The sequence below is a fragment of the Strix aluco genome, chromosome 2 (genome assembly GCF_031877795.1).
Source record: "Strix aluco isolate bStrAlu1 chromosome 2, bStrAlu1.hap1, whole genome shotgun sequence".
Lineage (NCBI taxonomy): Eukaryota > Metazoa > Chordata > Aves > Strigiformes > Strigidae > Strix > Strix aluco.
Window position 1 is genome coordinate 135201670 of NC_133932.1, and position 27970 is coordinate 135229639.

A 27970-nucleotide genomic window follows, 5' to 3' on the forward strand; every position below is an offset into this window, starting at 1 on the left:
TTCCAAGAAGGAAAACTTCCAAAGAAGGAAAGAAAACCTCAGTACCTGGTATGGTTAGCATCAGTCCATGTGATGTTGCAAGGGAAATAGGGGCAGCCTGTGAGGATACATGGGGAGTGGAAGCCTGTATACTCACCAGCTTTTGGCAGGAGCTGTGGGTATGCTGTACTTCTTGAGGAGCTCCTGCTGTACCCCAGCAGAAGCACAACTGTCCTGCGGTTGTTGTTGACTGTGCCTGTTTCCCTTGTGCCAGCAGTGGGGAGTGTATCAAGCACACGGGACTAGGAAAGACCTCCTAAACTCCATCAGCTGCTCTTAGAAAGTTTCACAAATTAATTTTGACCTCCCCAGCTAGAACCTACTGTGACTCCATTACCCCCTTTGCCCTCTTCTCCTCTAACACTGGGACTTTTCCCCCTGTGTCTGCATGAAACTTTTCAGTTTCTTTTCCTGCCTCACTGTCTTAGGTGAAAAACTCAGCATGTCAGCTGTGCACTAGAGTTATCACGGCTTCTTGTAAGCACTTCATATATTACGAGGAGTTACTCCCACAAAGGCTTAAGATCCATGACAGCATTTTCCAGCTCTGCCTTGTTGCTTCCAATTACCCTGACACGGAGCTGATGCAGAAAAGAAGATCCGTGTCTCCCATCCGGAGACTTGCCGGAAACTTTCCCCCCAAGCCCTTGTCCATCGTCCTCCTCACGGATGAGTTACATCTTCTCTGGCTGCCCACTTTGGTGAGTAGCCGGAAACTCGCATGTAAGGAAGAAATATGCATGTACTAAAGCAGAACAAGTCATATTGTTTAGATGTTAAGGGCAGGCAACAACATGGGACGTGGCATGAATCACAGCTGCGGCTTGCCTGGAGGATGGGGGTACCCCACGAATTGCAGCTGGTGCTGATTATCTGGAGAAGTTCTCCCTTTTTTTTTTTTTTTTAATTCCTCCCGTTATAATAGGATCCAGTAATTCATCCTCAGCATGGGCTGCTTGTCTGTTCTCTCTGGAATATCCCAGGGATGGGTTAGCAATCCATCACAGGGAGATAGTGAGCTTTTCCTCCTTTTTGTTTCCCCCAGGTGACTTCAGGGCAGCCAATGTACTTCTACCACCTGAGCTACATGGAGACTGGCCTGGTGTGTTCAATCTCTGAGGAAAGGCATCACCAAAACCAGTGTTTCTAATTAAATAAAATGGAAGGATAAGCAGATTGACAGGCAGGTGAAAAAATGCAAGGGGTGGAGGTCTCGCAGATGCCTTGCAGTGGAAAAAAACTTCTCATGAGATGGCAGCTTACACAATGATATAAATCACATTACAGAAGGTCAACTGTCTGCCTTAAACTGCAACTCAAATAATTGTGTATCTTTCTTTCCACTGGCACCTTTCACCCTGAAAGACATTAAAAAGCTTTGCAAAACCATGCACAGATCACCATGAAAGTACCTCCACCTCCCAAATGAAACATGGGGCTGCCTAGCACCAAACAACGCGGCTGCCCAGGTGTCTGGAGCAAGGAGCAAAATGTTTCACGCATCATTTGAAATTATGCTCTGAGAATGTAAAGAGCAGCATCAAGATTGCATTTTGCTGGGTAGCAAAGTGAGCAATGCAGTGGTTCTGAATGCTGACTGAATACACTTGGTAACTGAACGCTGTACCCTGAATACGCTTTTGCCTGGCAAAGATATTTGTAAGCAACAAGATATCTCTATGTGTTGCAGCTACTGGAAGGTACAGTGGGTGCTCCTAGATACGAGGTGAGTTGGATCCTTAAACCAAACCCACATAAACACCCTTAAAAGATCAATCCTTATAAGGCCTTCAAGACAAACACTCCAAATCATCAGTCACATCTGAAAATCATGGCTTTTAGTTTTTATCATGAGAAAAGATGTTAAAATGAGAGGTGTAGCAGCATCTTGTCTTAAGCAGCTCAGTCTGTCATAAGAACACAAGCATGACCACCTTGGTTTGGGTCAAGGATCTATCTAACTTGGTATGTAGCAGTGGCTAAAGTAGAGAATGAGGCAAGTATACAGCTGCACCCCCAAATCCTAGCAATCCCATTTTAGTCAAGATACTTTCTGATATCCCAGTTTATAGTTTGGGGACTATAACCTGGCTAACACACCAGGCATAAACCTGGGAGGAAGCAGGCAGGTCTCACCTAGATGAGTGCATCCCATTTCTCTCCACCCACCTCCTCGGCTCATTCATCTTTGCAGCCCTGCTCCCAGGTGATGACAAAGCTGGCGTGTCCAGCCACAGTAGCTTTTCACAGATGGCTGCTAATACCTCAGCAACCCATGCCATGTGGTTATAAAAGATTGCAGAGCTCTGAAGTTCATAAAAATTCCTAGATTATTAGTTTAATAATAAGTCTAGTCTTTCCATGTCAGTACATTATAGACCCCCGGCTAGGCATTTTAAATCCAGGACTATGAGAGAATGTTGTAAAGTCTCCAGCCCACAAGCCTGTTTTTTTCTTTGAGAAAGAGGAAAATTAATAAGACAACCTAGAGAATGGGAATAAGTCCAGGAGACAAAGCAAAAGAATGAGAAGGAGGGGAAAAAAAGAAAAAAAAAAAGTGGAAAAAAGCCAGAGGGAAAAAGATGGAGGCTGATAAATGGCTCTGTGGAAAGGCATATTGAAACTTTGTTTACAATCTCATGGTACCAAAGCATGCAATATTAATAGCCTTCGACACCTTGTAAACTCAGCAAAACTAATTTTGCAGAAAAGAAGTCCTTTCCCAGAAGTCTCCTCTTTCTTGCTTAACACGCGTTTTTCTAGGGCTGACATGTCCCCTTTCATCACGACAACAGGAAGGAAGCTGGAAGGTTTGCCAGGACGCCTCGGGTAATGCCCCATGTACTCTTGCAAAGGCAAAACACAAAAACAACCCCATCAGGTCTTTAATGACCCCAACCACCCCATAACACTCTGCTGGGACAATGCGTCCAGAGGTGAACTCGTAAACTCCACTTGTGAGGCAGCCAGTCATTATTGTCCCGATCTGACAGATAAAGAAGTTGAGCAGGGTAGTCCAGGGTCACACAGAAAGCTGATGTGAAAGCTGGGACAGAAGCGGGGGCTGCATCCTGTGATCCTGACCGAGCCCACGCCAAAGTGTGGACTGAACTGCAGTGTACCCCTTTACCACCATATTTGTGTGGCTTAGGAGTAACGGCCACACTGGTATACCCAGGCTGAAGTGCCCTTCCTATTTCATCAGCTCTATCAAATGTGTACTGTTAGACTATATCCATGGTCCAAGGACCATGGACTTCCAAGGACCTTCTGGCCAACTCACTGCTTGACGTCATCCTCATGATGCCCAAGAGCCCTTGGGTGGTGGCTGTTCCTCATATGAGAAGGATACAAGGGGTAACATGCACCAAACTTGGTTCCTGGTGCCCCCCAAAGCTCAGCTAAAAGATCAATGGCTTGCCTAAAAGCAGTCTAGGCTCAAGATATGGCACAGCCTTGCCAAGTGGAGCCATGCCATACTCCAAGGTCTATGTTCACACACTCCCTCATGCCAAAACATGGCAGACCTGTATGATTTAGCATACCCATGAGAAGGAAATCTTTGGATCACCTCCACCCACACGTGATGGCCTCCTGAAGGACAGAGGCAACGTTCCCACCAGCAGTGACTGTGGGGTACGGACTTCAAAGGTGCCATCTTCGCTGATCCTGAGGATGCACAAGGCTGAAACAAGAAGGTGTTTTGGATGAATAGATGCTGATGGGCAGGAGCACCAGCAACAGAGGCAGAGAAAGGCATAGGAATAGGTTTTACTAAAAGCTTTAGTTATAAAATGACCTTTTCCCCCCACATGAAACTTTTTACATGAAATTTCCCCTTGTGAACATTCTCTGTGATAATTTTTTTCTTGGAGAATTTATCTGATCATTCTTGAAATTTTCCATTCATCCTACTCCAATGAAAATTTCCCTATACATTATGAAACACCATTAGAAAGAGAACAAGAAAAGCTACCCTGGATTAGTGGGAATGTCAACCATCTGCACTGCAGAAAACTGACAACGAGGGTCCCATTAGAAGCTGGTAAAACAGGATTACTCGCTTCTCTGCCCTCCCCAGGCTTGGGGTGATCACATACTCTGGGGCTGATACTTGCCTGTCTTTGGTTTTGGAAGTATATTCTTCTGTGAAGTTGAGAAATCATGAAGCTTCGGTAAAAGAAGCACATTTTCATCAAAAAAAGCTTGAGTTTGAGGAATCATTTTGGGCACAGTAGAATTTTCTGATGAAAAGCATTTATGGGGGAAACACAGAGCAGGTCCTAACACCGCAGATGCAGTATCTTTGTGTGCCTCCTTCTTCCAAAAAGGGCACAGAGGCACTTGGTTCAAGAAGAAGCTGCCCTCAAGGTGCCTCCTATCAAGGGACAAGGGACTGACTCCAGCAAGCTGTCAGGAGATCCAGTTTATGGGCCATTGTCTGCCTCCAGTTACAGGTCATTCTCACCTCCTACCACTGGTAACATGAGCTAGAGCTCCCCAAAGAGAGAGATTAGCTGACAGCCTAAAAGTCAGTCTTGGAGTATGACCTGGCCATGTTGCCTCCACCATGCACCCCCTCCCTCTGGGCTCCATCACCTGGCTGAAAATCTCACACACTGGTCAATGTCTCAGAGGACACCCCTTCCCCCCCCCCCCCCCACCCAGGTCTCCAGCGAAGTTTGGCTGGTGACTTTCTGACCCTTTTGGTAGCACAGTGAGTGTCAAGACCAAAATCAACTCTCACCCTCTCCAACGAAAACAAAACAAGGCAAAGCCACCCATTCCCTGCTCCCAGGCTCTCTGAAGGTCACGGCAGTCCTGCAGAGTTTAACCCTCCCCTTTCCACCACCCCTGTAACAGCACAACAGGTTCCACTCTGTAATAAATTTGACTCAGCAGGCAGGAGTTTCCAACCAATTCCTGGGTTGAAAGGTTCTTGCACAAACTGGATCAGCTGAGTCCTTTTCCAAATGGAAAGATCACTGCTGGGGCTTAGTGGTTCACTGGTGAAAAACAAAACAAACAGGCAAGGAGCTCTGCAGGACTCTCCCCTCCAACTGGAACCTTAATCCAGATACTCGTCTGGTTTCAACCATGCTGAAGAGTTGGCCCAGACTTGGCAGCAGTTAAGTGTGCATTCGATGGAAAGTAATATTCATGGCCCACATGCTGACTCAGCAAGAGCATTCAGTTCTTCTGCCAGTTCTTGGGACGCTGGCTTGATTAGCAAGTACATTGGGCCGGTTATATATTCATTAAGCAATATCTTCACATGCTTGCTGTTACTGTGGGGACAGTGGAGTCTCTAATGAGAGAGGAGCAGCGTAAGACACACACAAAAGGGTTCGTCCAGTTTGTCTGCAACTGCTCAGTGTTGACTACAGTCAACACTCACCCTTCTTGTGCCAGCAGAGGATGGGACTGCACACCTAGCAGAGGTTAGTTGGAGAGAATGACATGAAAGAGACATCCTGGTCATGGAAGATAGATAACATTTCGCTTGCAAAATTCAGACAAAGTAGAGGAGGTTTGAAACCCCTCTAAGCTGCTTCTCCTTTTCAGGAGTTCCAGTATTTACTCTGTGTTGCAAACGCATGGGACATGCAAGAAAACTAAAAAACTATAAAAAGATGAAACCACCTAATCTGCTCCCAGTAATAATATAAACATGCATCTATAACAGGACATACACACTTCCACTGCTCAGCTCCAACACAGATGATATTTGTTTGTATTTTGGGGGACTATACGGGAAACAGAGATTTCCAGCCTTCTAAGAACTGACCTGATGAAACTGGGAAGGTGTCCAAAAGCATCTGCCGTGTCAGTGGAGGGTGAAGGAGGAAGCTTGGGGAGATTTTGGCACGCAGAGCTCGTTGAGCAAGACCTCCACACTGCTGCTGGAATATGTAGTTCAAGAGCAGCACAATAGGCTTGTGGCTTCTCCCACCTGTCTAAGACCTGGCATTCAGCTGGGCAGCAGTGGATTTGATACTCTCATGAAGGATTTGAGACAAAAACACACAGGGTTTAACATTTAATGAGATGATTGTTAAATGTAGCTGGAATATGAACTGATGAGTAACACCCTGATGTCTAACCAGCAAGAGACTCATCCACGGTTGTTCATACAGCCAAGGTTAAACATTTTCAAGAAATAATCTGGGCATGGTCCTGGATTTCAGCATGGGCTCAGACTGGACACCAGTGATGTTCTGCTGTCCAGACTGAAAACACAGCTTCCACCTTGCCCCAGATGAGCTGGCCCAGCATCTTTTGTCTCTTCAGTTGAGAGCAAAGGTGCTCCAGCACTGCAGCCTTCTGAGCTGCTCCTGAAAACTGGCAGGGAGAAGATTCAGCCATTGAAAATCTTCATCAGACTCTCCCTTCAGATATCCAGGAACCTTCAACTGCCTTTGGACTGACACACTTTGTCATGGAATAGGCAAATGTCACTGACTCTAAACAAGCACCCTCCCCCTTTCCTTTGCTGCCAGGCTCACCAAACTTCAGGTTTGGAGGTGAGATATTAAATTGGAAACATGGCACCCACTGCAGCACCTGCATCCTTTGCATCAACTTCCTATGAAGCTTGTGAGCAAGGAGACAGTGTAACTTCAGGTCTAGCCCCATTTCAGATGGGATGAGGTCAGGTTGCATTCAATAACCTTGAAGTCCGCAGGACCTTTAACCAAAAGCCTATCCTTTCCTGTATTTTGCCTCATTTTCCACTTACATAAAATATATTAAAATAATTTTCTGGTCTTCTCTCAGCAACGCTCTGCAGTGACACCATCTTCTGATGAACATCCATGGCTCAGAATCAGGAGGATTCACATTGGGTATCACTGTTTCATCATACCCGGTGAGGGATGTAATCCACCAATAACCCTTCATCTCAAGATCTACCCTTTACAACTTTTCATAAAGTTAAAAATATCATCCCAAAGCCTCTCTGCTTGTTCAGTGATTACCTGAGCACCTCAAAATGTGTTGGCTTTTATGTGGAGCAGGGCAGAAGAGCCCCTGGAACCCCTTCACCACCAAGGGCCTGCCCCAAATCCCCAGAAACATGCAACTCCAAGGGACTGGGAAATTTTGGAGCCTCAGGACGCTGCTGTATTTCTCTCACAGCTCCTGCTTTGAAAGGCTAAGAGCCAGGCTGCAGAGGGCCTGGCCACATGGGAGTCCTTGTAGACACCCATGGACTGCAGGGACTTCTGGGGAGGAGAGGAGTTTAAGAACTGGGGCTCCTCTGATCTCAGCTCTGCAGCAGTCCATTTGCCCAAGATGTAGGATTCTGGAAGCTGAGGACTCTCCTCCCAACCCACCAGGTGAAAAACAAAGCAGGACAAGTTAGAAACATGCCAACTTTCCATCAGGTTTCTGATTAAATCCAACTGTCTCCATGGATCATTTAGAATTTAGTTGTGGGTTCTATGGAGGTATTGTCATGCAGGGAGGTATGGATGAAACTGAGGCAAAAGAAACAAACTAACAATCCCCTGTAAACAGGGGAAAAAAAAAAATCTGAGGATTTAAAGGGAAATAATTAGTGCTGGACCCAACCCAGGTCATTTATCTAAAATCCCACATACCTTAGGGGCCTTCATCTGAAACATGTCTAGCGCTTTTTTTTTTTTTCTGTTGTTTTAACCAGACTGAAGCCTACAAGACAAAGATTTGAGACACTAATAACTGTGGCTGATTTCTGCCTGGATTTGTTTCAGCCCTCTGTCTCTTAATGCTAACCAGCAAAACGAAAAATAATTAATAACACTCAAAATTCTCCACGCTAAGCGTGAAGTGCCATTGTTTCCTTCACATTCCTCGCGCTGATTCTGCAGGGCCCCAACCCAAAAACGCAATCAAATACATGTGTAACACTGACAGCCTGACTAGCAGCTTTGGCTCCAAAGAGCTCAAGGCTAGTATTTCATCCAAAAAGGTGCTGGGCTATTAGTTGACGAACTGTATGGACATCTTGAACAGGTTCTTGCCTTGGCCTTGAGTGTGACTCTTTGTGACTTGATCTTTTATGCGAGCTTCCATATTTTCAAAGCTGGCCATGGTAATCCAGCCCTGAAGCCTTAGATGAGCTTCCAAAATAGTTTGAAGGAGGGTATTGGTTGATGCAGAAAGGGTTGTAGGGTCTTCTGCAAACTTTCCCTTAGGCTGTGTCCATATGAGTAAACCAAACAGCACTGGGGATTATTCCCAGGCATGAGAGCTCCTTTCTCCAAATGGTTTAATTTTTAGGATGCTCTTGGCACCAGTCAGATCTGGACCACCAGACCTTTTCATGCGCACCTCCCAGGCACAGCTCAGGAGGTAGCACAAGCCAGGAACTCCAAACAGGCAATTTGGAAGCAGCCACCTGGTTTTGGATGGCAAGAAGAACAGCAGCATGGACCTCAGGGCTGGAGATCAGCACTGGGCATGTTTAATTTACTGGTATAGACCCAGTGACTACACCGCTCTGTTACCCTCTCCGTTACCCAGTGGGAACATATGTGGCAGAGATGTTTATAAACCTTCATGCATCTGGAAGTCATTATCTCAAAATGAAGTTTATTTGAAGAAATTGTATTAAATGATTACATGTTATTTTTGCCTCGGCTAGAAAGCAAACTGTTGTACCATTGCTGAGAGCCTCTCTTTGGTTCAGATTTGTTTTAATATTTTATCTAGACTATCAGCATCAGGGTATGGCAGCTAATTTGGCTGCTTTGCCACAGTTGTCTGGTGGTCGGACATAATTTATTAAGAGTTTGACTCTTTATTTAGGTTTATTTGTTACTGTTTCTCTTCTCCATCTTCTGTTAGGTTTGTATATTACCCGTCTAAATTGTCTTTTTATTTACTTTTTGCATTTTGCAGTGAAGATTTGAAACACATACTAAAGTCCAGAAAAGAAAGAGAACAAGACTGCTAAAAAAATATCCCAGATAGGTTGCCAAAATATTGTCACTTGTGTTGTGTACTGGGAAAAAGCTGGACTAGACAGTTGTGGGGCTGATTCTTCTCCCAGTGAAAAGAAAATAGGGGGAAAAAAAAACCAACCAGGGAGGACTAATGCAGAGCATTGACCTTCAGCAAATGCATGGATTTGCAGTCCAGAGGTCAGTTTCTACAATCATGTAATCTTACTGCAGACCTCCACATCACTGATGGATAACTCATGACCGAGCAAGGGCACGCCTTTTGAAAGGAAAAATAACTGCTTGATTTAAATACGTTAACTAGTGGAGAGTCAGATTGTCTCCCGCATTTATGTACAATTCTGGCTTGTTGCCTTACACATGCTGGCTCTGCAGCCTCCCCTTCCCAACCCATCTGTACCACCGAACCCTTGTGTGGGAACCTCTTTTCCTCTGATCTTGACAAACGCCATCCCGTCCTGCTGATATTCATCCTGAGCGAGTATCTCTTTGATCATGTCTCTTCCTCCCCAAGCAGCTCTCCTCAGATTCCCCCATCTGTGCCGCATGCAATGTGAGCCTCTCCTCCTTGCTTTCAAAGCCTGTCATCCCTCAGCCGGCGTCCGGCGTTCCCCGATGCCAGGTTTTGCATCTGCTGCCCATTTCAGGTTTCTCAGATGTATGCCTCTCTCTTGGCCAGAGTCTGGATTCATCAAGGCACATGAGCAAATGAAGTTCAGGAGACAGCGTTACTCAAGTTCTTTGACATCTGGGGCTAGTGGGTCCTTCCATGCTCCTCCCAGGTTACATCTCAAGAAGACAAAAGGGAGCTTTTGGGGCTCATGCAGCAAAGGGGCATCGTAAGTGAGTGTGAACATGAGGTCCAAGACATAAAAAAGTTTTGAAGCAACTGACCTACCAATAGTTAGAAGTAGTTTTAAATCATAATGTGCTTCCTTTCTGTGCATCGTTATTACAAACCTGACCAGTATGACTGTTTTGTAGAAGAGCTTTTTTTTTTTTTTTTCCGAGAGGTTGGAAGATCAAGAAATTTCTCTTATTTTTCCCTACACGTTACAAATCTCACCCTGGGATCATGTCATGGACCAAGACCACTGGTGTGTTCCCCTCTGGCCAGGGACCATCTTGCTCTGCTGTGTTTGTACTGCAACCAGCACAGCGGAAAACTTCTGCCACATACAAAAGCAAACTACAACCATTTGCTTTTATATCCTGTGGCCACATTTCCATCGCTCCATAGTGATTCCTTAACTCCTTAGCTAAATCCCTTTAACAAGCAGGATAAATGTCAGCCAGATGCTATGATTTGTATACTTTCAAAGTTTCCAAGCCCGTCTTTATCAGCATAATTTTTCTCTTTATTTTCCTTGCTAATGACATATTTTAAAAGGAATTCCATATTCTGGCGGGTTTAGTGGCATTTATTAATTACATCCTGCTCTTTGTTTATTAATGAGCCTTGGTTCTCATTTTCCCCTGTTATAATTGTAGAGGGTTTTTATTTCCCTTTAGCCCTTGCACACTTAACATTAGCTCATAAATGTTTCCTTTCTTATGCCCAGAGATTTTCACTATTAGCTTAATTGACCAATGGCTCATCTCAAGTAGGGAACTGACTCATATTCACTACAGCTGTCAGCAAGTTGACTAATTGATACTATGCTTGCTGGGGCCAAGTCCAGGACAGCTTGAGATAAATAGAAAAGAAAGTAAGAGACCAGATTTCTCCTGTCTGTTTGCACAGCACCTAGCACAGTGCAGGCCAGAGCTGCCACAAAGCTGCTAGGTGTTCCCACAATAGAAATAATAATAAATAATAACAATAAATAATAAAACATAAATACTAAGAAATAATAATAAAAGGTGGAGATGATGTATAAAAAAGATGGGGCAATGTTTCCACAAAAACAGTCTAGCTGCTTCCATTTTCCAAGTGTTCAGATGACCAATTTTCCACAAGACATTGCAAATTCTTCTAATGAAAACCCCGGTTGTACTTGAGAAATGTGTTCTCTGGTTAAAAAAAAAAAAAAAAAAAAAAAATCATTGTTTGAGATGTGAGAACAAGATCAGCATTGTTGGGGTGATGGGCACTGAGGGAGCTCTTGTGAAGTGAACGCTACAGATGAAAAAGGCCAGCATTGCCCTGGCGTCCCTTTGGTGATGAGTAACTGCAAGTGAGTTAACCATGCTGCCCAGAGGCCTGCAGCAGAGGAAACCAGCCACAAACTGGCAATGAAGCCATTCCTTCAGCACATCAGCAATGCATTCAAACGTATGCCCAATGTTGGATGCCACGGAGCAGCAATGTCAGTGACCTTACACTTAAGCATGCTCCAAAGTGCTTTGCTGATGCCAAAGGTGTTGCAACCCCATGTGAGATGAAGCCACATGTGCCCTGGCATGGGTTCATCAGTGAGGTGGGATGGAGCCATGTTTCCCTGCACAAAGGTAGAAAGCCCAAGGTTAATGCAACTCCTCATCCTCCTCACCATCAGGATGACAATTTGGAAGTCAGAGCCAAATCTCGTGTGGGGGCTGTCTACCCTAAGGTTGGCTCTGTATGTCTTCAAGAAGAGCTAAGTAAATGTAATTTTGGAGGATACTGGGATGTCAGCAGAGCTGGCCTACAGCTCTGGGGTCCCAGGGTGAACATGGGGAGAGAACCGGTGCATGTGTCATCTGCCTTTGCTAGTTTTTCCTCTCAGTCCTTCCTGGCCCTCTGTCCCTCTCCAGCTGTGTCACATCTTACTCAGTTGTGCTTCAGACCCAGACTATGAGCTCCCACATCAGGTTGCTCTACCGTCAGGCTGGAGCAGCCCAAGAAACCCCCTTGTGCAGCCCAAACCATGTCCTCACTGCACCACAGGAGGTTGGAGACCGTCTGACACATCAGAGGAGACACAGCTTCAGGAGTCTGCTCTTCTGCCTGTTTTTCTCTCCCTCAGCTGCGAGCTTCATCCTTTAGACTACCCCTTTGATTTATTATGCTTTTGCACTTCTGAGCACCTGGAAAGTGTTTTTGTCCCATTAATTTTGACTTGGAAGTTTCAATGTTTCCCAGAAGAAAAATAAATCACTCAACCTGGGAAGATGCACCCCACACAACCTCCTCCCTTGTCTGGGTCCCCCCTCTCCTCCCTTCCACTTTCTTTTCCCTCCTACTGTTCCCTTGACCCTCCTCCGAGAGGGAAGAGGGGGTGATAAATGTGCCATGCAAGGTATGAACTTCACATACCAGGAGCAACGAAGTAATCCTATCTGTCCAAACATCATTTTTCTGAGCACCTAAATAAAGCTCTCTGCACCCAGCACATTTCCCATTGCTGGAGATGAAGACTGTGGTCCCAGGAAAGAGGGCAACCAGCTGGAGGGGTCTATCTAATCCCAGCAAGAGTCTGCCTCCAATTCTAAAGCATTTGGTGCCCAGAAGTTTGAAACACCTCTGGATGGTCAGTATTGGGCTGAAATTCTGTTTCCTTTAAGGTCTCCCCAAAGGTGACTCTTCCAACCCAAAGGTCTCAAGTCTCTCTCCATTGCAGTATTACTTCTCCCTCTCTCCCAGGTTGCCTTCTGGCTTGTTATCTTCTTCCTTGCAAGGAAGAAACTTACAGCAGCACTCACTGGTCCTCCTGAACAGATGGACATGCCCCAAATCAGGCCTTTTCCCACTTTATCAGGCACGGGGACACAACAATGAAGTGTATGTACTCTTGGTTTCTATAGTCAATCTTATGCCCTTGCCCCAGTCCTCCAAGAACTGCACTGGAGCCATTACTCCTTTGCTTTAGGATATTCACTAAAGACTCAATGATTAGGATTTTGTAATATCTTTCCTTCCCTCACCACTTCGATAACTCATTCAGATTTCTTCCAGTGATGAATACATGATGGACAAATTAGATATACTTGATACTAAAGGAAGTGCTTCAGAATCTATGAAATGTTTGTCTAATCCAGACTGGTTTTAAAAAAAATAAATTTATTTTAAAGATAGCCTCAATCCCCAAATTCAGACCTGGTTTAAAGTTTTTCACAATTTTCTTCCCCTCCATTCAGTACAGGAAATACAGTGACAGAACCACTTGTGAGTTCTCTTTACCATTTTATTATATAACTTTTTTTTTTTTTTTCCCCCTGGAAATTAGATTTACATGGTCATTCACTCTGTCATCTATCTGTCCCCCACAGATTTCTCCACCTGTTGATTTTTCAACCAGCTTTGACAGAAAGCTGAATGTCTCCAAAGAAACTATGTTCCTATTTCCACATTAAAATACAGATTCAGAGAAAGGAGTGATTTCAATCTAAACAGTTTCTTCTTAATTTTTATCCCATTAGCTGATTTCTACAGGGCAGGTGATATACATAACAGATTGTAGTAGACAAATTGTATAAAAAGAACAAGGGAATTCTAAAGGTGCAACAGAAAACAATGGACAATCTTAAAATAAATCAGTTTAACGAGCCATCAACTTTGAGACATAAATCCATAATGACCAGACCCTGCTTGCTGCCATTCTTTGTTCTCCTAGTTTCTGTCTGGATTTGAGTCCACTGAAACCCTGCTAGAAAGGTAAATCCCTCTGGTATTTCCAGGCTGTCTAGAAATATCTGAGTAGAAAGTATTGGAAATTCTTCCAGAAAGCACATTTTCACATGGTTTCCATTTGTGTTTTGCATGCTGCAGTCCCTGGATGCAGTGTGTGCATCACAGCCAGGAGGCAGACCATTTCAAAATGGTACTCAGCCCAGCACAGAGGCCAGAGCAACCAGTGCCAGGTGTGTTAAAACTGGTGGTGACTTCAAAACCACCACCTGCCCTTAAGGGGACATCTGTAAAAAAAAAGTAGGACACTTTCCTCTAGACTGGAGATTTGAATTGCTCAGTGATGTCGTGCAGAGCATATTTAGGACATAACTCATCTCAACCTAGACGTTGTCAGTGAGTTAAATGAATTGCATCACCGAGTGCCTGCTTCTCTCCCTTATACTAAACATAAAAGTAATGAAAGTAAATGAGACTGAAAAAAAATAAATCATTCCAATAAGAAAATTGTAAAGAATCCAAGTCTTCTCACTTTATTCCCTGCTGCCCTTGAGAAGTAACAACATGGCATTCAAGAGTATCAGAAAGAAGAGCCTTGTCCAATTCCAGAAGTGCAGCTCGACAGAACTTCATTTTAGTCCTGTCTTGATCAAATTCCACTGGGCTGAAAGGATTTCCTTGGGGAAAACCAGCCTAGGAGAATGAAAAAGCAAGCAGCTGTGTTTTATGAAACAAGACAAGCGTGAGTGCTCTACCTGCAGTGCCGTGAAGTTGCACGGAGGATATTCAGTTCCAGAGGGACGTGGGGAGTGCAGTATGTTGCATGTCAACAGGGGTGCTAGAATAACACTACTTACACACTACATTGCTAAGGAGATCCACTTGGGAAAGCACAATAAAAACCACAACTACTTAATAGCTCTGTAGTGCCTTTCATCCAAATGTCTCCAAACACTGTACAAACATTTGTTAGAACTGCCACTAACCCCAGGCGAAGTCACGCTATCTTTGCCATGTGGCAGATAAGGAAATTAAGGTTACGTTATTTCCAGGAGCTTGTGACAGGGGCCAGAGTAACAGCCAAGAGTCCTGCCACCTATTCCCCTTTGCCCCAGGGGAATGATGGGAAAAAATGGAAATAGAGGTCTGGGTCCATGGTAAACCCATACTCAAGTCAAGGGGCAGTCCAGCAGTGATTCCTTTTGTTCCTCCACCAGGGCTAAGTCAAGCAACAATGCAGGGAAAAATTCACAGAATCACAGAATCATCTAGGTTGGAAAGGACCTTGAAGATCATCTGGTCCAACTGTTAACCTAGCACTGAGAGTTCCCAACTACACCATATCCCTCAGCGCTATATCAACCCACCTCTTAAACCCCTCCAGGGATGGGGATTCCACCACCTTCCTGGGCAGCCCATTCCAACGCCTAACAACCCGCTCTGTAAAGAAATACTTCCTAATATCTAGTCGAAACCTGCCCTGGTGCAACTTGAGGCCATTCCCTCTTGTCCTATCACTTATTACTTGGTTAAAGACACTCATCCCCAGCTCTCTGCAACCTCCTTTCAGGTAGTTGTAGAGGGCGATGAGGTCTCCCCTCAGCCTCCTCTTCTCCAGACTAAACCCCCCCAGTTCCCTCAGCTGTTCCTCGTACGACATGTGCTCCAGACCCTTCACCAGCTTCGTTGCCATTCTTTGGACACGTTCAAGTAATTCAATGTCCCTTTTGTAGTGAGGGGCCCAAAACTGAACACAGTAATCAAGGTGTGGAAATTGGAAGGTATTAAGAGAAAAAGTAAAGAAATTGCACAATAGAAACATGATCAGCTCAATGCATGGTACACTGGAGCTGGCAGATATGACCCCAGACCTACAGGATACAAATGCTCTATGTCAGAAGCTGGAGACCATGGGGGATACTCTAGGGCATCAGCTTGCACTAGATATCTATGAGCAGATAGATAAGCCCTTGATGTCTCAACTAGGTGTCTGGAGTCTGCTGTAGTGCAAAGAAGAGGCAGGTCTGAAGCACGGATCATCCGACCCAGCTGTTTGCCCTGGTATCAGATGAATAATGCCAGGGTGAGGCTGGTCCTTTCCATGGACTGTAATGGGCATTTTGATGATGAACTCAGATGTCAGCTGCTACACTGAAGACGCCTAAATTTGGGCAGAAGACTCTTCCCTTTCACAACAGAGACAGGAATGGGATTAGAGAGTGTCTGTCCTTTAGACCTATCCATGCCTCACGTGTTGGAGCAGGAAACGGAAATAACATCAGATGCAGGGGCAAAAGTGGGAGACGTGTAGGGGTAGCTTGAGCATGGGGTGCCTTCATGAAGGTATCACCAAATGTGCTGGATCCCTGAGCTTCCAATATATGAGAGGCCAGTCAAAAAGACTGTGGAGCTCAGAGAGCTATCCACCTGGAGCAGGACACAGTTGCCCAGTGGAGATGTCTGAGTCATCTGAGATGCCCTAAGAGCACCTGACCTGGGCTCCAGCTGACGCTGCAGAAGGGAAATAGTCTTTCATAAGCCTTTGACTGAATTTGTAGGGTTAGTCGGGTATCTTAGACACTCTAGGCATGTTCTAGGCACTAAAGCACCACTAAGTACTTACATTTAACCAGCTGGATATCACATGCAGGAATGGTTGGTTAATTAGATCTCTATCAACTACAAAGGCAGAATAGACATCACAGAAGCACTGAAGTTTACACGTCCAGGTCTGAATCACACCACACCCCTCAGCTTACAGATTTATGAGTCCCTTATGCCAGTAGCTGGCAGGGGCCAAGTGTCCACACCTGGGACACTCTGAACTGAGTGATAGGTTGGCACTAGTTTGTGACAATGACAAGGTCTTTATTAAAGAATTGTGAGCTGTGAAGCAGCCTCGGCTTCCACAGATATCACCAGGAATTGAGGGCAAGTCTTTCCAGCTCCCAGGATAAGGCCCATCCATGAGGGACAGCCCTTGCCTTTGTCCAATAGCAATGCCAACATCTGAGTGAGCAAAGACCCATGAACACAAATCCATTTGCTTCAAAGCCATGATAGTTGTCCCTTCCCAAGCCCCGACTTTAATGAAACAGTCTGTTAACTCTAAGTTGTTATTTTTTATAAATTAAAAAAAGGAGGAATTCAGATTGTTATGTTTTCTGACCTATAGCTAGCAACATGTAACCCCCACTCTCCCTTTGCAACTCTAAAACGTTGATGTTAGTGTAACATAAGATGCTGAGGAAGCGATTCCTCACAAATATTATGATGGGGTTGTCATGTTGCAGTCCATGTGGAGTGATATATGGACTGAACAACAAACTGACCTGCTGGGATCCGGCCCCGAAAGACAAGTCTGCCTCTCACAGTCTACTCTGCACATGCTGGTGGTTGTTTCTTCAAAGTGGCTCCTCTGGGGACCGTGAGGGAGGAGGAATGAAGGTGCAGGACGAACAGACAGTCCTCTCCCAGGAATGCAATGACCCGTTACTGCTTGCTCTAAATCAAACAGTAAAAGGTGGTTGATGGGGGGGTCTCTTTGGCTGAAGATGCTCTGTCCAAAGGAGGAAAAAAGGAGAAGTGGGAATAAGTTGGTTTGTGTGTAGGTGAAGATTTACTTGAGAGTCAAAATGGGCTTTCTCCCACTGCTTTTTACTAAACAGTATGGGATTTCAGGGGCTATTCTGGTCCTCCTGAACTCACCTCACCTTGGGCAGGCGGTGCCCGGTGGAGGTAGCTCTGTCTGTAAAAAGAGAAGTCGAACAGCCCAGAGGAGCCCTACTGACAATTTTACACTTGTTTCAGACAACAAAGGAAACATCAGAGCTTCAGCATCTCTTAAAAACAAAGACACCTGCTTTAACGATATCCATGTCCAAGTCCGGGGGAGCTTTATGGGAATGTCTCCTACTGAGAAACAACTGTAATACCAAAACTCCCCCCAAACACTGGATATCAGCTCTTCCAAGTCTGGCTATAAACCTGTGGCCTTGTCCAACTTCTTTTGATGTTTATAAAAATTAAAGAAGAAAAAACCAAAACCCCATCTGGTTGTCTCCTTCCTCCTCTCAGGAAAGATTCCCACCCATGGAGTTTATTTCTATTCCCTAGGACCAGGCTTTTGATTTGGCAGCTCTCAGATCACATCCAGCCTGCCAGACACCATGGTGGACTCCTCCACACAGCTCCAGAGCAGACAGCTTGGGGAGCTACCATGAAGGTCCCATAATGCTGAAATCTGGTCCAGGCAGACCTCCTGTCTCCTGGACAGCAGTGTGGGATCAAAGACAGCCCCAAACTGCAGCAGGAGTCAGCAGCTTCACCACTGCCTCTGCTTGGTCCACACAGAGGGGAGCCCTCGCCTCCCACCCCAGGGTACAATGACACCCCTGGGTAGCAGCTGAAGCCCACCTGGAAGACCCACGGCATCATGAAGTACCTTCCTATTTCCAGCTGGAGTGAGCCACCAAACTCCTTTCTTGGATCCCAGGACCACCATGATCGCATTTCAGCAGGCACCCCAAGTAGGACCAGGCTGCTGGTGCTGTAAAGATGCACGAAAGGCTGTGGTCCCTCTCCCCGTGGCTCAGGCATTCTTCTGGCTGCTGGTGTCTTTGAGCTGCAAAATTACCTCCCATGGGAGTGGTCCAAAACCAGAGCATTTGTGCAGCAGGCTTCTTCACGAGCACGTTTTCTCCAGAGGCATGAGGCACACATGCCTGGTGACTCTGCTTCTGTGGGAACCTTCAGAATATAAGAATGTCTCAATCTCTATTAACCGTGTCTTCTGGCACATTACAGCTGGTGTGTTGGTACTGACATGTGCTATAGGGTGGTGTTTTGGGGGAGAAGAGTAAAAAGTAAATATTCTTTATACTGGACCCCACTGAAAAGTTGTCTGTGAAAGCAGGGGACTGAACTCAGTGATGCTCCTTTCCAAGTTTCAATCTCCTGTCCCAAGTTTCTCTGCCTTCCTCTACCACTGTGGGGGACATATTTACTGCCCATCCTTTCTCAAAGCACCCACTGCCATCAAAGAGCCTTCACTGGGAGTCTTCCAGGGCTAAGCCTAATGTGCCTTGCCCCGAGGGATAGGGGAAGCCCAACCCACAACAATCCTCGCTGGGAATCTGGTTCTCCAGCCACTTCCAGTGTGGCAGAACCCCCAGCTCCGTGGTTTCCCTTGCAATTGATATTTTCTGTGCCATATGGACAAGAAAACATCTGCCAAGAAAATAATTAGGCACTGACATGAAGGCAGCCCTGCAGGGAGCATTTAAATCTCTGCACAAAGACTCCAGATCTAAAGGAGAGATGGGTATAACCCCAAACCTGGGGGGACATGCCATTTGCAACCCTTTCTCAAGCCATAATCAGAAGCCTACAGTTCTCTGCTATGCCAAGACACAGTGCCCAGTGCTCCTTTGATGTATCTGCTATTTATTGCCTTACTAAGGAAAAGTGTAGGAGCTGCAGTTGATTTTATCCCCAGCATCTAAGCAACATGTGAGCACACATTAAGAGAACGTTGCAGGGTTTATGGTTCAAGTAAATGTCATGGACAAAGGGCAAGAAGAGACAGTGAGGAAAGCAGAACGTGTCTTTCCCATCCCCTCTGCAGATAGGTCCCCATTTCTCAGGGTCATGCCCCATTTGTATGCTGACTCCTCTTCCACTGCCTGACCCTTGGTGAAATTAGAGACCCATCTGAGTTCCCCAATGTCTACCCTGTCAGCCAAGCAAAAGGCAAAACCGTCCTCTCAAAGTCAGACTGACTCACACATGCAGAAGTCCCAGGAGGGAGAGAGTCCATGGTTTACTCACCTCCTCCTGTGGTCTGGACAAAGAGGACCTGTGGAGGACCAAGTGGATCACAACCCTACACCCTGAAAGGGATCCTGAAGTTGGCTCTTCCTCAGCAACAGTGAGGTGCACGGGCATGGCTGGATCAAAGCTTCTCAGTGGCCATGCTGAGATTTGGTGTCCTTTGGATAGGGGCACAAGGCTGCCCCAAGCCTGAGAAGGAGACAGCTATGGGGACAGCCAAGGGAGAGCTCCAGGGCTTCAGGAGGACAACTTAGGTCACAGCAGCTGGAGCACAGTTGTTTTTTTACCATCAGGAGCCTGTTGCTGTTGGTAAGTGCCTACTGAGCTTGTTGGCAGAGCAGTTCCCTATGACTTCTCCCACTTATGGGACAGATCACAGGCCAAGCACCCTGACCCTCCCTGGTGTCTAAGCCGGTCAAATCAAACCCCCATAAACCTGTTTCTCCATCACTATACAAGCCAGTAGTACTTGAAGACACACAGAGATACTACACCTCCATATGAGGCTCACTATTTTCTCCTGGCTGTCACAGCGGAGATTACAAGTATCCACAGCACCTCCTACCCACACCGTACACAATTTGCAGTCATTTACATAATTTTTTTTCACAGAAATCACCACCACCACCCTGAAGCAAACACAAAAGGAATTACAGAAAATCAGACAGTGCTGCAGGCTCTAACTCCTTCTTCTGCAGAAGTAGGATATTGCAGAGGAAATATATAAGTATAGAAACTCCACTGCTGACAACTCCTGAGGGCTGCAATTTCTCTTTGCTGCCAGGGTTTGACGAAGGTGGGAGTGATTTGTTGCATCCTAAGAAGACAAAGTTTGTACAGTCACTCTTGAAGCGTGTGGGAGAGAGCATATATTTGTCTGACGGACTGTCTGCTTTTCCTCTAGTAATTTTTGAGCCCCTTCACCAATTTCCAGCTAATTTGACAGAAAAGCAGCAGTCTCCAAAGTACATGAGTTCCAACATGTTTTGTGAAGGAGGGAGAGAAAGAGAAAGAGGGAGACAATATAAATGTCCCCACTGAGGAAAAGCAGGTATATGTTTTTTGTCCTTATTAGACCCTAGAAGATCCACATGGGACAAGCTGTGGACATCTCAAATACTGTAAAAGCTTCAGCAAGCTTTGTAGCTAGTAGACACTGGAGACCCCAAACTAGAAAACAGAAATCCTTTTAAATCAAGGTGCATTGCTACTCATTGCTCAAAATACAGCAATTCCTGCAGAGACCTGGAGTCCCCAGTGGTGATCGCAACGGGTTGAGCAAGTCCTAAGTGTCTCCTTGGCTGGCATTATGGGTTTATCATATCTCCTCTTGCTCTTCCACTTCCCCCTTACAAGTCAGGGACATTTTAATCTCATCCTGCCCGCACCTCCCTCCCCATGAGCGCTTTGCCTCCTCCTATGCACCACCCCTCTGCCGACCTCAGCTTTATCGCTGGAGTCTGGCAGGACAATGCCGGAGTGAATTTGCACTTGTATCTCCCGCTGTTTGTTATGATGGCCTGGCGTATTTCTCCTGCTGGAGAGTTTGTTTAAATACTTATATTTCCAGCCAAGCCTTTGTAGATGAGCGAATCCATGTGTCCTGCTCTCTTTTCCCCTTGGAGTTCTCCAAGCTTTTCTGGTCCTGCCCCAGCCATGGTGTCCAAGTCATGCCTGCTTCATGGAGGGACAGGAAAGATTTGTGTCATGCGTGTCTGCAAGGTCAAATTCTCCAACCCCATGGGTTTCCACATATCATTATCCCAAGGTTTTTGGCTTCCTCTCTCCCAGTTTTCAATGTTTTTAACTCTTTCTTCTGCTCTGCAAATACACTAACTGCTGATCCACTAGAAAAACTTCCCCATGCCATGCTGCTAAGAGGCTGTTAGTATTTTGGGCATTAAAAGAGATCATTTCACCCAGGGGGACAAACAGGGGAAACAAGCCAAATCGTAGGTTTTAGTAGGATGTTGACTGTTTGTAGAAAATACCTACAAATATAAAATATATGAATAATCAAACAAAAGGAGCAGTTTCTTCAATCTGTTCCCAGGTCTACATGCATGTGTGGTTTGTTCCCCAAAGGCTCTGTTTCTATGACTTCCCTTAGCCTGTATCTCTAACACATCTCCACTGGCTGAAGAAAATGAGGGAGGAGTTGTGATAGGACCAGTACGAAAAAGAACAAGAAGAAATCCTGGCAGAAGCCCGTGTAGACAGATTTGAAGCATCTTGCTGGTACCATTTTGCTTGTGGAGAGGGGTATCAGGATTTTCTGAAAGCCACGTGGAGAGCATATTGCAGTAGAGTGGTATCCTCTACTGGGAAAAAGCAGCAGAAAACTTACTCACTTGTTGGGTGTTTCATTGAGGTAACCATGCTGTGTTTTGCTGTCCCTAAGACATGAGAGATGTTAATTATTCCTTTTACTGAGCTGAAAAATGGCTGCTTGTGCAACTGAAGCCTTTGCCTACATCTGTCATAGCCTTAGAGCTGCTGTTGATGCTCTTAACCTAGTGTTTTCTAACTGGCTGCAGACCACAAATCTCCATCCTTCCTGTTTCTCCTTTTGCAGCGGCTTAGGATGAAACCCAGCCCTAGTTAATGCACACTAACCAGTACAAGAGTCCATGGATCCTGGCCTGGCACGGGGTTGAATTTCAGCCAGAGTCAGACTTCTGGAGGTGACTAATCCCATCAGCTTCAGTAGGAATGGCAGCACGCACAAACAAGGGTCATAGCGTACGGGCACTGCTCAGGCACAACATGGATCAAATGGAAAAGCCTCCACAGGATGCAAAATACAATGCCACTGGGAATATTTCCTGTGATGCCCTATTAAAATCACGTCAGGCTGAGCCAGCTGGGATAGCTCAGGAATTCAGGAGAATAAAAACATGGGATGCTCATTGCCAGGGCAAGTGAGAGGAGTGCATCCTTTCCAGAGACCACAGGGACACACGATGCCACATTTCTGCTTCCAGGCATGGGTAGGGAGGATCACAGACCCCCCACTTGGCTGTTCCTTCCCACACCTTCACTCAACAGAGAAGATACTTATATTTTAGCATGAAAACTCTCTGGCACCGTGGAAGGCTGCCAAGACACCCAGCAAACCTCCCTGCCAGGATGGGCAGTTTCTGTGCCGCACACCGGTGGTGGAAAGCATCCTTGTAATGAAACCAAGCTCTCGCTAAGCCGAAACGTGTAACAGGAGTCTCTGTGGGGAAGCGCCAATTTATCAGTCTAACCGGACTAGAAATTCCTTTTCGGCAGGATCTGTTCGTTCTTGAACATGTGTGGTGCAGCCCGAGGAATGAGCAATGAACATGATATCTCTTTTATGTCTGCCATGGCAGTCGGCCTTTTAATAATAATAATAATAATGTAAAAAACCTGCCCGGTGACTTCACACCAGTCTTCCTAGATATAAAACATAGATGAGAAACACTATGAGACATCTGTGCTATTCACCCTTGAAATGCCCATATCCTGCCTCAGTTTACTTCAGGGTTAATCGGTCACATCTCTGAGATGCTGTAATGTTTGAACAGCAAATCATAAAAACACTGCAAGTCATTCCCATGAGGATGAAACTGAAGGACCCTGGTCCCCCATAACTTGGGTTTTCTGATGTCTAGCAACAGTTGTGCTCACCCCTCACCCCTTTCTTTCACTGAGCATCAGCAGGATTTCTTTCTCTTGCTTGCTTGGGTTCACAAAACATATTAGAAATTCTCTCTCTGGCTTAAACTGGCCAACAGCCTTAATGGTTTTTGAAGAGATAAACAGACAGAGACAAGCATGTGCAGAACATGATCATATAAGTTGTGCTTTCTTAGGGAGCCAAGTAGAAAGCAAGCCAGATGACTTCAACCCAAAATGCACTTAGCAAAGGAACCCTTGTGAAAGTGATCACGGTGGTGAGGATTAAGCGGGTGAAAGGAGAAACAGGCTGTGAGGGTAGCTGTAACTCTTGGGTAAATTAAAATAAACAGTGATGCAAATATAGGTGATATCAGTCATAAGGATTGCAGAGTCTCAGCCAAAGCATTTGTACACTGAGAGCAGAATTTGGCTTTAGATGAATAAAGTTGCTACTGTTTTCTCAGGGTAAATCGCCCTGGGTACATCCATCCTGCAGCACTGGGACACAGAAATTGCAGCAGAACTGTGCTGATAAAAGATCAGAGACCAGGGATGGGAAGGTAAAGAAGAGAAGCCAAGGCACTTTTTCTTTGTCAAGACCCTCATGTTGTCCCTGAGAGGAGTATGGTTGAGTCTCACCTCCCAAGCTCAGATGGGGAGCGAGAGTTTAGTCAAAGCACAAGAACTGACCTAACAGATGTCAGGACCTGGAGCAATGGTGGTGGGTGCCATAACAAGTCTCATCTGAGGTCCTCCTGGTGCTTCCCTTTGGATGCTTGACATGGACCCAAGAATTTGTGTCCAGCCAGGGCTGCAATAGGTGTTGCCTTCACACAAGGGAGGGATGGAGGAGGCACAGGGAGAGGGCTACAAACCCCACTGAAACCCAGCTGTAGGCTTACAGAGATGCTGAACTCCCCTAAAGTGTGGCCATCGAGGGGCTGGGGAGTGTTAGCAGCACAGTCTGGGTTGAGGAGAGGTCAGCTACAGGCACTTGCCATATTGAAAAAGGATTTGCAGCTGAAGGCAAGGTTGACTGGAGAGCTCCCCTCTGGGACCACTTGCAGAATGAACTTAATTGCCTGAGCATTTAAGAAAATAGAGATCCATCTTTCCATGCAAGTGGGCCTGCTGCTGGGAGAGGAAAGCTCAGGGAAGCAGCGGAATAAGTATTGGTGCTTTGCAAAGCAGAGATAAATCCACCAGCAAGGAGGGAGCAAAGTAAGAAAGCTTGGGAAGCCTTTGCACATCAAATAAGTAGTGCATCCCCTGATGAGTGAGGGTGTCAGAGAAGTAGATCGATGGGCAAAGACTCTAAACAGTAGCATCCATCTCTCATAATAAGGCAGCAAAACTGCTCTCGTTTCCTGTAATCTGATAACCCACCAGAGGAAGGGGGAAAATGTCTTTAAATGGTGATTATAATTCCCGTCATGGTGTTTTCTGATAAAGTGGCCCCCCAGCATAGTGTTACTATCAGTCATGACTACTACAGTAGCATCCTGAGGCTCCCATGGAGATCAGTACCTTCAGAGGGAGACCTTTGCTGTCTTAAAGGACCTCCAGGACCCTCCTGGGAATGAGGGATCCACAGAGGTGAAATGAGTTGTTCAAGGCCTCCCAGCTGGAAGTAAGACCAAGCCCAATTATTCTTTGAGTTGTGGGACTATGTGGGCATCAGGTAATCACAGCAGTGTCAGCTGGTGGGGACCTGCAGAGGTCTCTAGCCCAACCTCCTGCTCAAAGCTGGACCACCACGTGCTTCCAGACAAAAAGAGCAGCTCACAAATTGGCATAGTCATAGCAAACTGAAAGTGAAGATCGGAAAACATGACCGTCAAAGCTGTATGTTATTGTATAATCTCATGAACATCAAGACATGTGCTGGCAAGGAACTGACTCATGGTTTTGACTGCTCCAGGCTCTGCTGTACTGGCATTTTCTCCCATCGCTTCCTGGCCTGGACACTTCAGGTCATTTTTGGTTCCTCCCTCTTAAGCACTAATGTGTGGAAGCAGTAACAATGCTCGGGACTTATTTTTACTTCCATCATCATGACAAGGAGTTGTAATGCTGCTCCTCTTCACCTAGCAAAATGCATGTTGGTGGTTCTTGTTAGCATTGCTACCATTTGTACTCCAGATGTACCTAAGGGCCCAGTGCTGGGTCAGGTGAGCCTTGCACTGGGTCCTATAAAAGAGAATCCTTCCTCAAACAGGCACTGTATGACATCAGCAGGTGACCAGCACCTCATTCCTCTCCTGAAGGTCCAACCTCGGATTTGCTCTATGCCTCCACAGTGCCTCTGATCAGCAGTCCCAACACAGCACCGTGGCTTGACCTTCTCATTCACCCTCCTTCACCAGAGAAGTGTGTTCAGGTGGGAACTTTAAGCCACCTTTGGTCATATGAGCACAAAAGAAGATGAGATCCTGGCTGAACCCACCAACACATCATTGGAAATGAAGATGAATTATGGAGACCGAGGTGCTGCATGGAAAAGCTGAGTAATTGAGTTAACAACTGTCCCACCTGGGACACACTGACCTCCTCTGGACAGAAGAGCAGGAGATATCCCAAGGTGCCTGTAGCGTTCATCTAGCTGCCTAATTCCTTATGGCTGAGCTGGACTGGGAGACCCTATCCCATCCCTGCTCTGCTTCTTGTCTACCGTAAGTGGTGAATTCCTCAGAAGCAGGACCGGCTAGCCCAGACATAAATCTGTCTTCCGTGGAGCAAGGGAAGTGGTAGAGCAAGCAGGAGAAGGGAAGATGTTGTGGGTGCTCCAGAATAAGCATTAGCACAAAGAAAACCCCATATTCCTTCTCAAAATAAAAGGGGAATGAAGGAAAGAGGTCCATAAAACTCCCCTTTTATGGCTCATATCATAGAGACACGGGTCTGCCCAGGTTTCTGATTAATTAGGTACGTAATGGGTGACTGCTTCAGACAATGTGCAGGAATGGCTAATATAGTGAGCAGCACTGAATCACAGGCCTGAGAACAGACAGAACAAAAGCCTGGATTGCTTTATTACGTTTTTGTTATTAAATCATCCCTTCTAGAGAAGGTGTTGTTTTAAGCCGGCTCAGGGTTTCAGGCAGGAGGATTGACTAAGTCTGGTTTCTGCTCTGCAGCTGCAAACACTTCATTCCCTCTCAATCTACCTGAAGCGAAGGACACTCCAGACCCTGACAGCTCGCTGTTGGCTGCGTGTTCCCAAGAGCCAGGCTCCCACCCACCACCCTGCTGCAAGACCAACATCTTTCCTGGTTACTCTGCACCTCACAAGACATGTTTTCCTCCCTGAGCCCACCACCGCCAGCTCCCAGTTGTTCATGGCTGAGGGAACCCTCAGTCCTCTGGGTGCCCTGAGGAATAATTTGGAGCAGGCCAACATGAAGACCTCACAGTGAAACTGTCCCCCGTCTCAAGGTGTGTCCAGACTAGAAACCACACGCAAACTGCAACCCCAGTGACGTTATGAATTTTCCCAAAATGATGATGAATGATACCTACTCTACTTGCCACGAGAGGGCACTTTTACATTAATTCTCACATTCCTGGCTCTAACATGGAGTCTGCTTGAATGCGTTTTGGTTACAGTGGGATCCAATCTCCAGCTCACTGGGGGAATTTATTTTGCAAGGACAGGGCAGTGTGTTGAGTGTGTTACTCTTACATTACAGGGGAGACTGCAATAAGGGATATGGGTGCAGCCAGGGGTCCTGGTGTATCAGTTCTATACAGAGAGAAGCAAGAGGAGAGAAAACCCCCATGGTAAAGGATGCCACGTGCAAAGAAAACTTGCTCAGAGGCAACAGCTTTGTAGGAAAGATTATGCAAAAGTGTAATGTCTTTCAATCCAGATGAAGGAGACATCTGCTTCCCAACTTCTCGAGCAAAGATTGTATAAAAGAGCATTTTGGAAACTGGACAGTGGCTTATGTTTGCTGCAGACATGAATCGTTCATTTGCAAACACCTCACCAGCTGGAAGCTGCAGCACAGAGTCCAGGCTGCTGACTTGGAGCTGATTAAAAACCTTATTTTTCCCCCCCTCTCCAACATGCAATAGATGTGGAAAACTGCAAACCCTGAGAATATGTATAGCTCTGAAATTACTGTTATTCATCATGTCCAATTGGCTCTTGGAGGAATCCCAACCAGTCGAGGAGTTCTGCAGCATAACAATAGGTGATTATCTTTTGCTCCAATTCATTTTGTCACAACAGCCTTACAGCCTCTGTCGGACTGTGATTTTCATTTGGTTTCCAGGAAAAGTTCAGAAGATCCAAGCAATGAGACAGGTCTTTGCTTCTCTGGGGAAGGTACCTCATGTTTGGGCAAGAAATCAACTGTGCCTTGTAAGCCAGTTAACAGACACAATCACTATCTTGTGTCCCAGGTTGGGAAAAAAGCTAAATGTCTCTTTAACTAAATTCTGCAACTTTAGGTCAGAAGGGAAGAGAATGACAGACATGAATTAGATCAGCCCTGGGAAAGAGAAGGCCTTTCTTCAGTGATCTTTACCCTCTCTCTTTTCATCTTAGCTTCATCTTAAGGATCCAACCATAGACATGAGACATAACATTTTTAAACACCACCAACACTGTAATAAAGGGCAGTCAAATGCTGAGCAAACACAGAAAAAGCTCACAGAAGAACAAGGATGATAAGAGACTGCAGCAAATAGGACTTATGAAGAAAGACTGGTGGAGTGGTGACGACTGAGCCTAGAGAAAAGAAGCTCATAGAGGGAATGTGATGACTGTCTTGGCATCAGTTGCAGCAAAGAAAATTTAGGTTGGCTCCAAAGGAAACCCACTAAGTCAATGGACGAGAAACACTGAAAAAATCTGGACTCATTTCTGCTGTGGGGTTTTATGAACTGGCAGCATGGTCCTTGGTGTAGGCGGTTAGACTAGGTGGTCTTTTGAGCTCTCTTCCATCCCAAA